Genomic DNA, 13451 nt, shown 5'->3' with positions numbered 1-13451 from the left:
GATGAAATTTTTCGTCTTCAAAAGTCATACATGGGTGACGAAATATATATATACGTGACGAAATTTTTAGTCACCAAACAACAAAATAAATAAAAACTTTCATATATAAACTACAGTAAATTTTGTCACAAAAAAAGTTTATTGGTGACGAATAATCACTTTGTCATAATAACAAGTACAAATGACGAAACAAATTCATCACTAAACTTGTTCCATATTTTATATTTAATCTAAATTATTATTTCACAAATATCCCTGCTCATATCCCAATAGCCTTTTAATTATACTAAGAAATCCAGTAGCTATTATACAGCACTCCACAAAAAAATTCACTAAACAATTTATTTTATAAATCAAAATATATCCATCAAACAACCTTAATAATAATCCATTAAGTATCAACAAAAAACCATCAAAGTAAATCCCAAAATAAACTAACGTGGAGTCCACCAAAAAAAATCAACATTCAATCTTAATTTGCAACTACAACTAAGCATCAGTTTAGGAAAAAAATTCAACAGTTGATCTTCATTTGCAAGTATGCTTCCGAACGCCATCAAAACCAACCTACAAAAAAAATAAACAAGGCAAACATTAGCATAGAATGTATATATATAAAGTTTACTAGCAGCTGAGGCACACGCGATGCAAGTGCAAATTCAGCAAAAAATTATATTATTCTTTTATTATATTTTTTAATAATAATATACATATGAATTATAAGTGTAATGTAATGCAAGCTAAATATTTCTAACTATGTGTAATATAACATTTACTTGGTATATATTTCAAACAAAAATATGAACAATATAATATACACAAATCTATTCTAGTACAAACTATCATACTGTACATCTGTAATGTAAAACCCTAGAAATCACTCAGACGCGAAGAAGACTCGCACGATCATGTCAAATAACTACACAAAAGATTGCAATTCACAAATTTTCAGTGCAAAAATAAAGCAAAAATACAGTGTCAGTGTTACAGAATCATTGAATTGTCTATAAAATTTTGACCCAAACAACACCCAATCAATAAGAAAAAAAAAAAAACTAAAAACCCACTCATCCCACACTCAAAAAACCTAAATTTCAGCCCAGTCCAATCACAGTTGACAAAATTTCAAAAGAACATAAACAAAAATAAATAAATAAATAAGATCAGATACTGAACAATCAAATTTCTAATTTCAAAACATATAATTAACCAATACACACACCAAAACCCCAAAATTTCAAAAATTCTGACAACAAAACCACAAAAAAGCAAAAAATTGAGACATGGATATGAAAGAAGAGATCAGTACGTTGAAGAAGAAGGACCAAAGAGAGGATTTTCATTCAAGGGTTGAAAAGAAAACCGGCCGAGAAACCTCGCGACGCACTTGCCATCAGTTCCCAATTTGTGTTTAGGACAATCGTTGATGTACATAGCGACAACGAACAAAGCAACGTTGACAACAACAAACATAGGGATCAACCATGATGCCCACTGTGCATCTCTCTCTTCAATCACATACGAAGAAACAGAACTGGCGTTGTTGTTCCCACCACTGATTTTCGCTCCCCTGCTCTCCAAATCTTCCCTCGACATGGCTTTTCTCGAGAAACAAACAAATCAAAGAAAAGGGCTTCTTTTAAGTGGGTGGTGGAGGAGAGAGAAAGTGAGGCGTTTTAGAGAGAGAGAGATATAAACAGAGGAGAAGTTGTTGTTGTGACTCAGTGTGAAGATGACGAAGAGGTGCGAAATTCATGTGGAAGTTACCCAGGACTTTCAAACGAAAAACTGACCAATGTTTGATTGCCACGTCAATTAAATTGGTTTTTGATTGGTTAGTTTGGAGTAATTGGTTGAGATATGTGAGGGAACGTGGGTTGGGTTGGGTGGGGTGGGGTGGGGTGGGGTGGATGTGGATATATTTATTTATTTATTTATTTTTATTATCTAATTACAGGTGACAAAAGCTGGAGATAAAAGTTGGGCTTCATGACACCAAAATTGGTGTTGGCTTTTAATAATAGAATAGATTATAATGGCAAAGTTTTATTATAAACTTAAAGCCAAATATCAGAAACTTAACAAATATACAGAACTGTTCTCAAGATCACAAGCTTGAAGTTATTTGAATAGAAATTAACAGAGATTAACTAAAAAGATGAATACCATGCTCATTCCCACCCATGGGCTTTGCAATGATCACCTTAACATGGCAATTCACTGTATCCCTAGAATTATGCTCGGATCAAAAACTGGCTGTGACCCACGGACAGCAGCCAAACCAGTTATAACACTACAACATCTCATGGTAAGAACCAAAGCATGCAGTCAATGAGAATGGGAAGGAACAAATATTGTGGCTGCTGCACAAATGGGATTTAAAAAAATTTTGAAGAGAGAGAGAGAGAGAGCAACAACCTACAATGCAAAAAATGGAAAACTGGACCATTAGCTTGGTGAGTTGTGACAGCAATGACCAAAATGGATGTAGATAATAAGCTTATTATTTTTAACATTTGCAGCAATTATACTCCCATCATTCATGGTAAATGAATGTTCTAAATAAAACATAATGTCAAATGCAGTATTGACCACTAGAAATAAAAAACAGTTGCTGAGGGCCACAAAGGGTCCAGGAATGTTAACTACAAGAATTCTTCTTCTGTAGTTAAAGTGGAATTGAGTGATTGACTTACTTAACATACAGAATGAAAAAGTCTTCCACAATAAACTTGCCATCCATCACAGATTGTTGGAAGTCTATATATAGTTGCCCGAAGTGTTTTGCCCTGCCCAATTAGATACATTTATGTATTATAGGATGTAAGTTGAAAGTTGTGCACACCAAGGAAAAAAAGCTTCAACGCCCTAAGCCATGCTTTCTGTGTAGCATCTACTCTGTCTGAAACTCTCTGACATTTAGAAATTATTGAGTGCAGATGTTAGGCCAGTATATAATTACCCGGAATTTCATAGCGTGTAAAGATAATTATCCAATTTAAGAATAAAAAGTTACAGATCTCTTGGCAAAAAGATTTGTTTTCCTGGATAAATATACAATCACTACCTTATATCCAAGTGCAAGAGAAACCCCAGCAATGAAAAGGAAGAAAGGCATCACAAAGTTTGCCAAGTGTACACCATTCCATGGGGAATGAGCAATGATTGGAAAAATTGAGCCACCATAATCCACGAGCATCATAAGCTGAAAGCAAATGATACAATATATCATAAATTCCATGAGCTGAAAATATCAATATCAACTGAGTGGTCAGTTGTTATGCTTATGTTTTAAGGCTTGAGTTGAATTTTGGAGGCATTTAACCCAAAATCAAATGGCAATAGTTGCAAACTTGCAGAGGTTTCTAGATTATATCAACTAAGCTTGTGTGTCTTAGAAAAGAGATATAAGGCAAGTCTCTAACAATTCTCTGATTGGCCTCCCATGTAGGTGATAGAGTGATGAACAAAACCTAACAACAGATCCAGGATACAAACTTACATGCCAAGTAGTAAATCAAAATCTGCATTAAAATACAGATAGTAAATTCATATTCAAAATTTAAAAACTTATGTCTTTACCAAATATAAGAAATGAAAGCATCATGGGGAATAAATCTGGATTACTTTCATTCTCATTTTATTCATGCAATGCAAGAACCTCCCTGCTTGTAACTCTGCTTTCTCTTCTGATTTAGCTTCACTTCTTCACTAGAAGTTAAAAAAATGCAGATCTAAGATCTGAGAACTCTAAGCTCATCAATAATTAAAATATATAGAATTGATCAATTCTATTGTCAGAATCATCGCATTACAAGTTTATTAATCGTTAAAATACACGTTAATGTGTGATGCAATTCACATCTGTATGGAAATCTTACAAGTTGACTTGCTACTAGTACTGCACACAGAAAAATTGAAAAAATGAGAAGTTGCTTTGTTTTGAGAAGTTGACTTGAGTTTTAGATCTGACAAAAAAACTGAAAAAATCTTAAATCAATATCATCTAGACCAAACTATATGATTTGGTTTGAATTTCTCAATGTACAATTCAACCTTTAATCTTAAAATTGGTGAAATGTACGTCATGATTTGGTCCATGATTATATTTACGGTTTCGATTTGGAGCCGAACTAGACTACAGATATATACATACATATATAATTTGTTACTTATCAGTACTTTGATCTTTAATTTACTCCTAAACCGAATCATGCTTGAGCTTAACCCCAAAAATACGGGGCATGCGACGATTTTTAAGAAAAATAAGAAACAAATAATGACATGACCACGTGTTATCAGACATGCACACGGTCACACTGGAATTTTTGACCTTATTCTCTATCAGTACAATACTGCATGAACCTCCTTTTTCATCACCATCATGGCTTTTATTATTAGTGCACCCAATGATCCCCTCAATCATGCCATTTATAAACTTCTTCCCCTCCCACTCCTCCTCTGCAACAACAACCAACATTACTACCTTTCTCTCCAAAATATACATTTCTCTTTGTCTCCAATGGCCTTTTTTCATAAAATAAAACTTCTCCATAAATTAAATAAAACTTCTCAAAACAAGAAATAAAACTCAACCCCAGTAAATATGTCTATAGAAGTTATCTTAGTGCTAACTTTTTGTGTCAATTCGATTACTTTATTTTATGGTTTGGGTCCAGCACTTGATTCATGCTTTTGTATGTATATAAATTGATCTAGTGTTTTAAGGTGTGTTCTTTAAATATTGTTTTGGAAATGTATAGTAAATTGGGGGATGACTTGAAAACCAATTACTCTATTTGGTTGATCAATGACTAATTAGATTGAAATTGCACCAATATGCCCAATACATATTGTTCTAACTCTATCAACCAAAACACCTAGAGCATCAAAACCATCAACCAGGACTCAGGGATCTAGGGTAATACATCCATGATCCTAGTCAGCATTCCTAGTAGCAGAAAACCCAGAAAATTGCTCTGAACAGGACTCGATGAACAGATCCTGAAAAAATACCCATTCTTGCTGAAAAACAGAGAAATGAAGAAAATATATATCTAGACAGCTTAGATTAAAAGATGAAAAATGAAAAATATAAGAAGAATCAGCTCTCCTAGTTGATCATGGAGAGCAAAAAAATTACATTACAGCAGTTTTGGTTGTATTCCAAAAACACCAAATTCAAAGCTTTGATACCAAGTTGAATATGGTGTAAAACGAGAAGAGAGTGGAAAAGGAACACATTATTGAGATGAGAGAATAATAAAAATTATGGATTCTCTCCCTTAACCCTCATATTCATACTAGTTTTGTACAAATTACCCCTCTGACTAATACAAGGAAGAATTGTAAATAAATTACAATATTTCAGTTTAAAATTCTTTCTTGTCTGCCACCATTTACTATACCCAAAAAAATAAAAAATAAAAAAAATAAAAAAGAAAGAAAACTGCATCATACAAACAAGAAACTATGCACACCATTTTAATCTGGCTAACAGACTGCCACTTTTAATAGCATTTCCAAAAATATGACTGCAAAATACACAGTTTATAGTCTAAATCAAGAGAACTGCGCTAAAGGAAATCAAAGCCACTAGCTGAAACTAAGAGTCCCACTGATGAAGAACACTTTAAGGAAAGAGAAGAGAGAAGAAAGAAGAAAGAGAGGTGAGGAAGAAGACCACCACAACCCTAACACAAAAAGGCTACAGCCTAATATCTCAAAATTCTCATTAATAGTTTGCTAATTGTTTTGGGTTGTAGATTCACTTGATGGGTTTTTCCTAAACAAAATAATCTGCAAGCCAAATTCCATGAACTGAGATTCACATAGATGAAACTCCCTAGTTACTCTGTTTTCATGTTGAGAAAGAGTAAGAAAGATAAAACAAGGTCTATAATCTTTCATCTGATTCTACAATTCCATGAACTGTAATCTCCAATTTCAACTACCCAACCAATTATTGACTCTTTATCATCATGATGGTCAGAAAAATGATAGAACAGAGATTCACAAAGATAAAAATCCTAGTTAATCTGTTTTCTTGTTGAGAAAAAAATTCATAATCTTTCATCTAATTATACGATATTCGTACATTTTCATCATTCCAATGCGTGTGAAAGACAGTAAAACAAAGACCATTGTTGCAAATGATTATCAGGATACATAGTTCAATCTATCCTCCTAACCAAATACAGCAATATATATATATATTAAAAAATACTTGATGGAATGTGTTTAAGAATATGCCTCAACCATTGTTGCAAATGATGGTAAACCAGAACCACCACCATGGTTCAATCAAGTGTCTTTTGTTCTCTAAATTCATATTACTTTTTGAAGATACTTTTATTATATTTATGTTTTCTGAATTCATATTACTTTTGCAGATATATTATATTATATTATATTATATTATATTATATTATTATATATTCTACACTTGGTTAACAATCAAAATGTGTGAAATAGCAAGTCCAGTTTATAATTTTGTTGCAATCCCACTTGCAAGAGACCTAGGCTGGACACCTGCCACTCATTCACTCGCACACTTTCCAGGAAAATATTTGCATTGGCCTTTTAGAACCTTACATTGTTATACATTTTAGTCCTAATTAATTAACGACTTCTACAATTCATTTGAATTAAAAAGGGTTTGGTTCAATTGCATTTTATGTATAACTCTGCAAAAGTCACAAGAAAATAGATAGACAGTAAATAAATTTCATCTTCCACATGAGAAGTCAAAGTTAACAATTTTCAAATGCTTCATAATTCACAACTGATTTAAATCCATAGCTTTTGTTTAATTGCATTTTATGTATAACTCTGCAAAAGTCCCAAGAAAATAGATAGATAGTAAATAAATTTCATCTTCCACATGAGAAATCAAACCTAACAATTTCCAAATGCATCATAATTCACAAATGATTTAAATCCATAGCTCTAAACAAAATTGAGTTAAAATTTCCAAGAATTAAAGCAACTCTGTGAAGCTAACTGTATTTTTTGCCGATTGATGCGTAAATCTCTTCGACAGGTTTCACCAATTGCAAAAGAGTGCCACCAGCGTCCAACAACAATGCATCATATGCTCTCTTAACCAACCTCCCTGAGAAAGGGGGGAAACCTAAACAGTGTTGTTTGGAAGTTGAGAAAGTGATAGAAAAGGAAAAGGAAAAGAAAAAAAAATAATAATGCAAATTACGACGGGAAAATACACAAAACAAGAGTGGAAGAGAAGGAAGAGGATCGAATAGATGAATTTGTCAACACAAACAGAACAAGAGAACGAGATAGAGAAACTCACCACGCCGGAGAACCACCGTGGTAACGCCGATGGAGATCGCCGCCGCTAGATCGTTGCCTTCGCAAATCCAATGGAGATCATAGCCTTCGCAAATCCGATGCAGATCGTTGCCTTCGCTGCTATGTGAGAGTGAGAATGAGATTGAGAAGACCGTGAGATTGAGAACCCTAAACACAACATATGGGTGGGGAAATGGGAAATGAGCGGGTACCCATTCCCAACTCATATCCTATGGGTTTTTAAAAAATCCCGCTTAATTAATCCGATGGGTAAAAAAAATAGGGAAAATCCATATATGTGGATAAGATCCACATGAATACCTATAGGGTAGGATCCCATTGCCACCACTAAATCTGTGTTTTGTTTTGACAGAGAGAGAGAGGCAGAGACGAGAGAGAAACTAATAAACACAAAAATAAACAAGAGGGAAAAATTGTAGTCTATTTTTTTTTCTCACTGCCTAATATTGCAAAATTTTCTTCCCAAAATTAGTGACAAAATAATATTCTCACTAAAAGGTCTTAAAATATTAAAATTTATTAGTGATAAAAATATATTTCTCACCAAATGGTCTTAAAATATTTAAAATCAAGTTTCTAAAAAATATATATATTTAAAATTATTGGTGACGAAAATATATTCCTCAAAAATTAGTTTATAATTGGTGACAAATATTTTTTTTTACCAAAAGTGTCAAAATTTTGGCGTCATCCAAAAAAATTAGCGGAAAAAATTTTCGGTGACGAAACTTAATTTTTTTCTCACCTAAAAGGAAGTATTTATTGACGAAAATAAATTTCGTCACCTATTATTTTTATTTTTTTATTATACATGACAAAATTTATAATTCCTCATAGATTATTCTTATTTAGTGACGAAATGTGTTTTCTTCACTAATTTATTTACCAAATCAACAACAAAGCTAGATTATAAGCTAAAAAAATTGTGAAGATTGAAAACTCATAAAAAATTTGAAACAACTCAATTAAGTTGATGCAATACAAGAAAAAAATAGAGAAAAAAGAACCCGGGTTTGATGCAGAGAGTGGAGTCCTATGTATACAAGAAGGGCCAACAGTTGTGTAGGCGTTGAAGGTGGAGTAGCGAGGGTAAAGAGCGATGACAGAGAGGTAACGTGCGTGTGTTTTGAGATAGAGAGAGAGAGAGAGAGATGATAAACAAAAAAAAGGGTTAAAAAATTAATGCCCTATGTTTTTTTCATTGTCGCTCAATACATCAAAATTTTCTCACCAAAATTGGTGACAACATTATTTCCTCACCAAAAGATCTCAAAAATATTAAAAATTATTGGTGACGAAAATATATTCCTCACAAATAATTTTATAATTAGTGACAAATTTTTTTCTCACCAAAAGTCCAAAAATTTTGGCGCCACCCAAAAAATTTAGTGGGAAACTTTTTGGTGACGAAACTTAATTTTTTTCTCATCTAAAAGGAAATATTTAATGACGAAAATAAATTTTATCACCTATTATTTTTATTTTTTTATTATATGTGACAAAATTTATAAATTCCTCACGAATTATTCTTATTTAGTGACGAAATTTATTTTCTTCACTAGTTTTCGTCACCATATATTACTTTTGTTGTAGTGGGTGCACATAGTAGCGTCTCCCTTATTGGAGAACACTTCATAATTTAAATAAAATTCATTGGATATTGTTCAAGTTGAAAAATAGAAAGGCGTGGACGGAATTTTGACAATATAGTACTTCTATTCTATCTGCATAAATGCACTGGTTTGAAGTATTCTTGCAGCTATAATGTATATGACCTTTAAGCAGAAAACAAATCTCCACACCACTCCAAACATGCGATTGGAAGTGGATATTGTTTTCCATTGTAGAGAAATCAATTTTGACAAAGTTAGAAGGAAACAATAGGTATCCAGTTTTAAATAATTAAGGTTGTTGGGACTCGGGATCAAGAAAGAACAAAGGAAGATGGGAGACAGATCCTTTCAATGAGCAATGTTTGTTGAAGGGATATCCATATAATCCGATCGATTGCATAAAGCCCGCGGTAGCAACGGAACCAGGGAAAGGATACAGAAAAGACAGTTTTTTTCTATTCTATTAGCCTTTTCTATTAGATTAGTATTAGTTAGTGATCCCGGCAACACTTCATAATATGAATAAAATTTATAGGATATTGTTCAAGTTGAAAAATAGAAAGGCGTGGACGAAATTTTGACAATATACTACTTATATTCTATCTGTGTAAATGCACTGCTTTGAAATATTCTTGCAGTTATGATGTATGTGACCTTTAAGAAGAAAACAAATCTCTACACCACTCCAACCACATGGTTGGAAGTGGATATTGTTTTCCATTGTAGAGAAGTCAATTTTGACACAGTTAGAAGGAAACAATAGTTATCTAGTTTTAAATAATTAAGGTTGTTGGGACTCGGGATCAAGAAAGAACAAAGGAAGATTTCATGCTAAAATATAGGAAACATCATGTTTAATTAAAATTAAAATTTCTGTCTATGATATCAACGATATGTCATTCAGTTACAAGAATTAATTTTCATGTGTATTACCTGCATGGTTCAAGGTCAGATTCCTGAAGTCTAGACTTAGTATCTTCTATAGCATGGAGGAAGTGGTTCATTGTTACTTTGACATCCTTCTGGACATGCTTCACTAGTCCCCTCTCCCCTGCTTGGACCACAACATATGAATGTGCACGAGTGACTAGAGAGGCAATGGCAGAGCCACTACAACCATCCGTCCAGCGAACTGTGCAAACAAGCACATACACAATCTCATTACATAAATGATGAATTGATGTTTCCACTTACACAACAATATTGCTCAAACAACTTACCAATTTCTTGAAGATTCACATCTTCATCAAGTACAAAAGCTTGTCTCATGTTTCTTGTGTTGATGTCCAAAATTTGCAAACGCCCTCGCTCATCTAGGTACTCTAATTTGACATGTAGTTCGATTCTACCTTCCCTACAAATAAATACAATAAACTAAATTTCTATTTTTGATTGAGTTAAAAAAATGAGAAGTTAATGAATAGCTATTTTAATATATATATATATATACTTATACATATATTTGTTTGGTTACCCATAAAAGATAAATATGTATAAATAACTTCATTTTTCGTTACTTGATAAATTCAAAATTTGAAAAACATTCGAGTTCAAAAGATGTGGGATATTGTTGAAAAAGAATAAAGAAATTAGCAAAGAACACAAGGGAGAGAATGTTACCTCAGTAGGGCTTTATCAATGAGCTCCTTTCTATTTGTAATAGCAATAATAAAAATGTTGTTCAATACTTTCATGCCATCAATCTGAAAGGCATGCAAATTTTCAAGTATTGCCTAGACAAGGAGAAACAATACAAAGGAAAAATTGAAAAAAGAAATATGAGAGATATTGACCATTGTTAGTAGTTGGTTTACAAGCCTATCATCCATATGGTATTGTCCCATAGCTACCCCTCTTTTCTGCAAAAAACCAAAAACATATTTAAGACATGATTTGCGATATAGATATGGAACCAGAAAAATACCATTCTCACTCTTTTAATGCTTATGATTACTATTCTCATTATTGTGTCCTTTGCCCTTTATTTATGTTGCAGACTTGTCACAAATAGCCTTTCTAAGCCACTCAAGCTTGGTTTAGAGGGTTCTTCCACCTATTGTCAATCAGTTTTTGGTTGAATGCGTCTAGTATTTTTAACATGGTATTAGAATTGAGTCTTAAGTGATCTATTGTGGGCCAAGTCTCCACCCCAGGTGTCTTTCTTTGGTTTCTCTCATTTCCACTTGCAATTGGACCGCATGTTCAGTAAGTGTCAAAATTCGGCCTCGTGTTCAAGAAATGTTAGAGACTTGTCCCAAATCGCCTCTCTAAATCACCAAAGCTTGATTCATATTGTCAAGAGGGCCCCCTTCACCTATTGCCAATTGATTTTGGGATGATGCCTCCAATATTCCTACAATTTACAAGAAAATTGTGCTTAATAAAGAATCTTAGGACTTGCAAAAAAACTCTTAAAATTCTTTTTTTACCTCCACAAGCGACTGTGTCGCATGTGCAGAAGTGTTCAGGACTTGTCCCACATCACTTCTCTAAGTCACCCAAGTTTGGCTTGTATAGTCTAGAGGGCCCTTTCACCTATTACCAATCAATTTTGGATTAAATGCCTCCAATATTATAACAATATACTACAAGATTGTGCTTAATAAAGAATCTTAGGGATTGCACAAAACTCTTTAATTCTTTTTAGTCTAACATTGCTTCATGTTTTATTTTGTTAAGAATCTTTCCTACCTCCTAGTATTAGGAAGGAAATTGAAGTTCTATAAGTGGTTGTGTGGGTAATTTGAGGCTACATGAGCTAGTAAAGGAGCTTTCAGGGAAGAATGACAGATTCTCAGATGACACTAGGTCATCAGATACTAGCTAGGTAAAAGCAAAGACAACCTTGGGAAAAGAAAGAGTGAGGGAGTTGTTATAGAGGTCTAAAAGTGAAAAACCAAAACTATAAGCAAGAGATGGAGATGGTTAGATCATCTTTATGCATGGAGGTGGAGGCTATATTTATAGAAGGATTGGGCCATATGGCCAACTCACCTAGTGGCTGGAATGGTGGTCACGTGTGCCCGGATATGAATCAATCACTTGTCTTTATCATGTTCTAGAGTTGTCTTCATGTCGAGATATCTCTAAGGTTGGTCAAGTGTAGATCCCTCCAACGAGAATAGGATGCAGCATCTTCACAAATCTTCAATTCCAATAAACCAAGACCAAAATCCCTACAAGCTCACGCGAGAGTCATGAGGTCACTTGGGTGGCACCAAACCCAAAAGTATCCCTAGGCTTTTATATCGAGCTAGACTGACACGAGTGTATAAGGGTGATGGGAAACCAAGTGTAGAATCATTTTAAGAGATGTATGTTTAGATGCAAACTTGGCTTGCCCGTGGATATGAGCATGCCAACGTGAAGAGCCCTTAATCTTGGAAGGAAGGCCAAGTGCATCTACAAAGCTCCATGAAGATAGCCTCCTTCAATTATGAGAGATGCCACATAGTGCGGTGTGCAGATGTTTTGGGATAAAGGGATCATATGGTGAATACAACTGTCTTGGTGAAGTTGTTAAGTGCATGTAGATGTGATGATCACCTATGGTCAGTAAAATGCTTCCTATATGACAAGTTACTTTTTGAAAAATGGTTGAGACCTCTAAAAGAGGAGCTCTAAAGGAGCATTAAATTGTCTTTTTCCTCTTTATGTTTTGTCTTTTACCCCCCCCCTTTTTTTGGCGTAGTGCCAGCTCACTAGAGCTGCTTTTAGAGTAGCTCTATTAGAGCTCTCTATCAAAACTGTTACTTTTTATGTGCAAAACAATTGAGCGCCTATTATTTAGGAACTACTTTCTAAAAAATGGTTTCTGGATGACCATTACCTTTGGGGTCTTCGGCTAAGATACACTGCCCCTCTTACCCGTTATTTTCTGAATTCAAGACTTTTAATCATGAGAAACCTTTTCATATAGAATAGCATTTCTATGTTAACTATTCACACCGATTAAAGCATGGGTTTTGTTTAAACCAATAAAAAAATTTAGAAGTGGATAACAAGGTGAATTGCAAATAATAGGGCATAGAAAATAATGCTAATTAATCTAGATTACATACTTAATGGTGTGTACTCAATCTTTCCCCTCTCAAACACAAATTAATGTGTACTATGTAACAACCCACATTTTATGTCCTAGTCATGTTTGCATGCATTTGTATGTTTTGTCATGTTAAGATGCTGTAGCAACCCATATTCATGTCATGGTCATGTTCATGTTCATTTACATAACTTCATCTTGTTAAGTTTGCATTCATGAATCTTGTCTTGTTTGCTTAAGTGTTGTGTGCATGCTTTGTTCCTTCCTTGATGTTAAGCCTAGGTCATGCCAAGCCTAGGTCATGTTAAGCCTAGATCATTCCAAGCCGAGGTCATCTTCAGTCTAGAAGTATCTTGGAATCCCTTTGTTTGACCTCCACCTTTGCCTTGACATATTGGCCGAGATGTCATTATCTAGGACGAGGTGTTAATCACCAAGGCCGAGATGTTACCTTTGCACCTAAG

Source organism: Camellia sinensis, chromosome 3, assembly GCF_055761805.1.
Source record: "Camellia sinensis isolate YWXY chromosome 3, ASM5576180v1, whole genome shotgun sequence".
Taxonomy (NCBI): Eukaryota; Viridiplantae; Streptophyta; class Magnoliopsida; order Ericales; family Theaceae; genus Camellia; species Camellia sinensis.
This window is presented reverse-complemented; position numbering follows the sequence as displayed.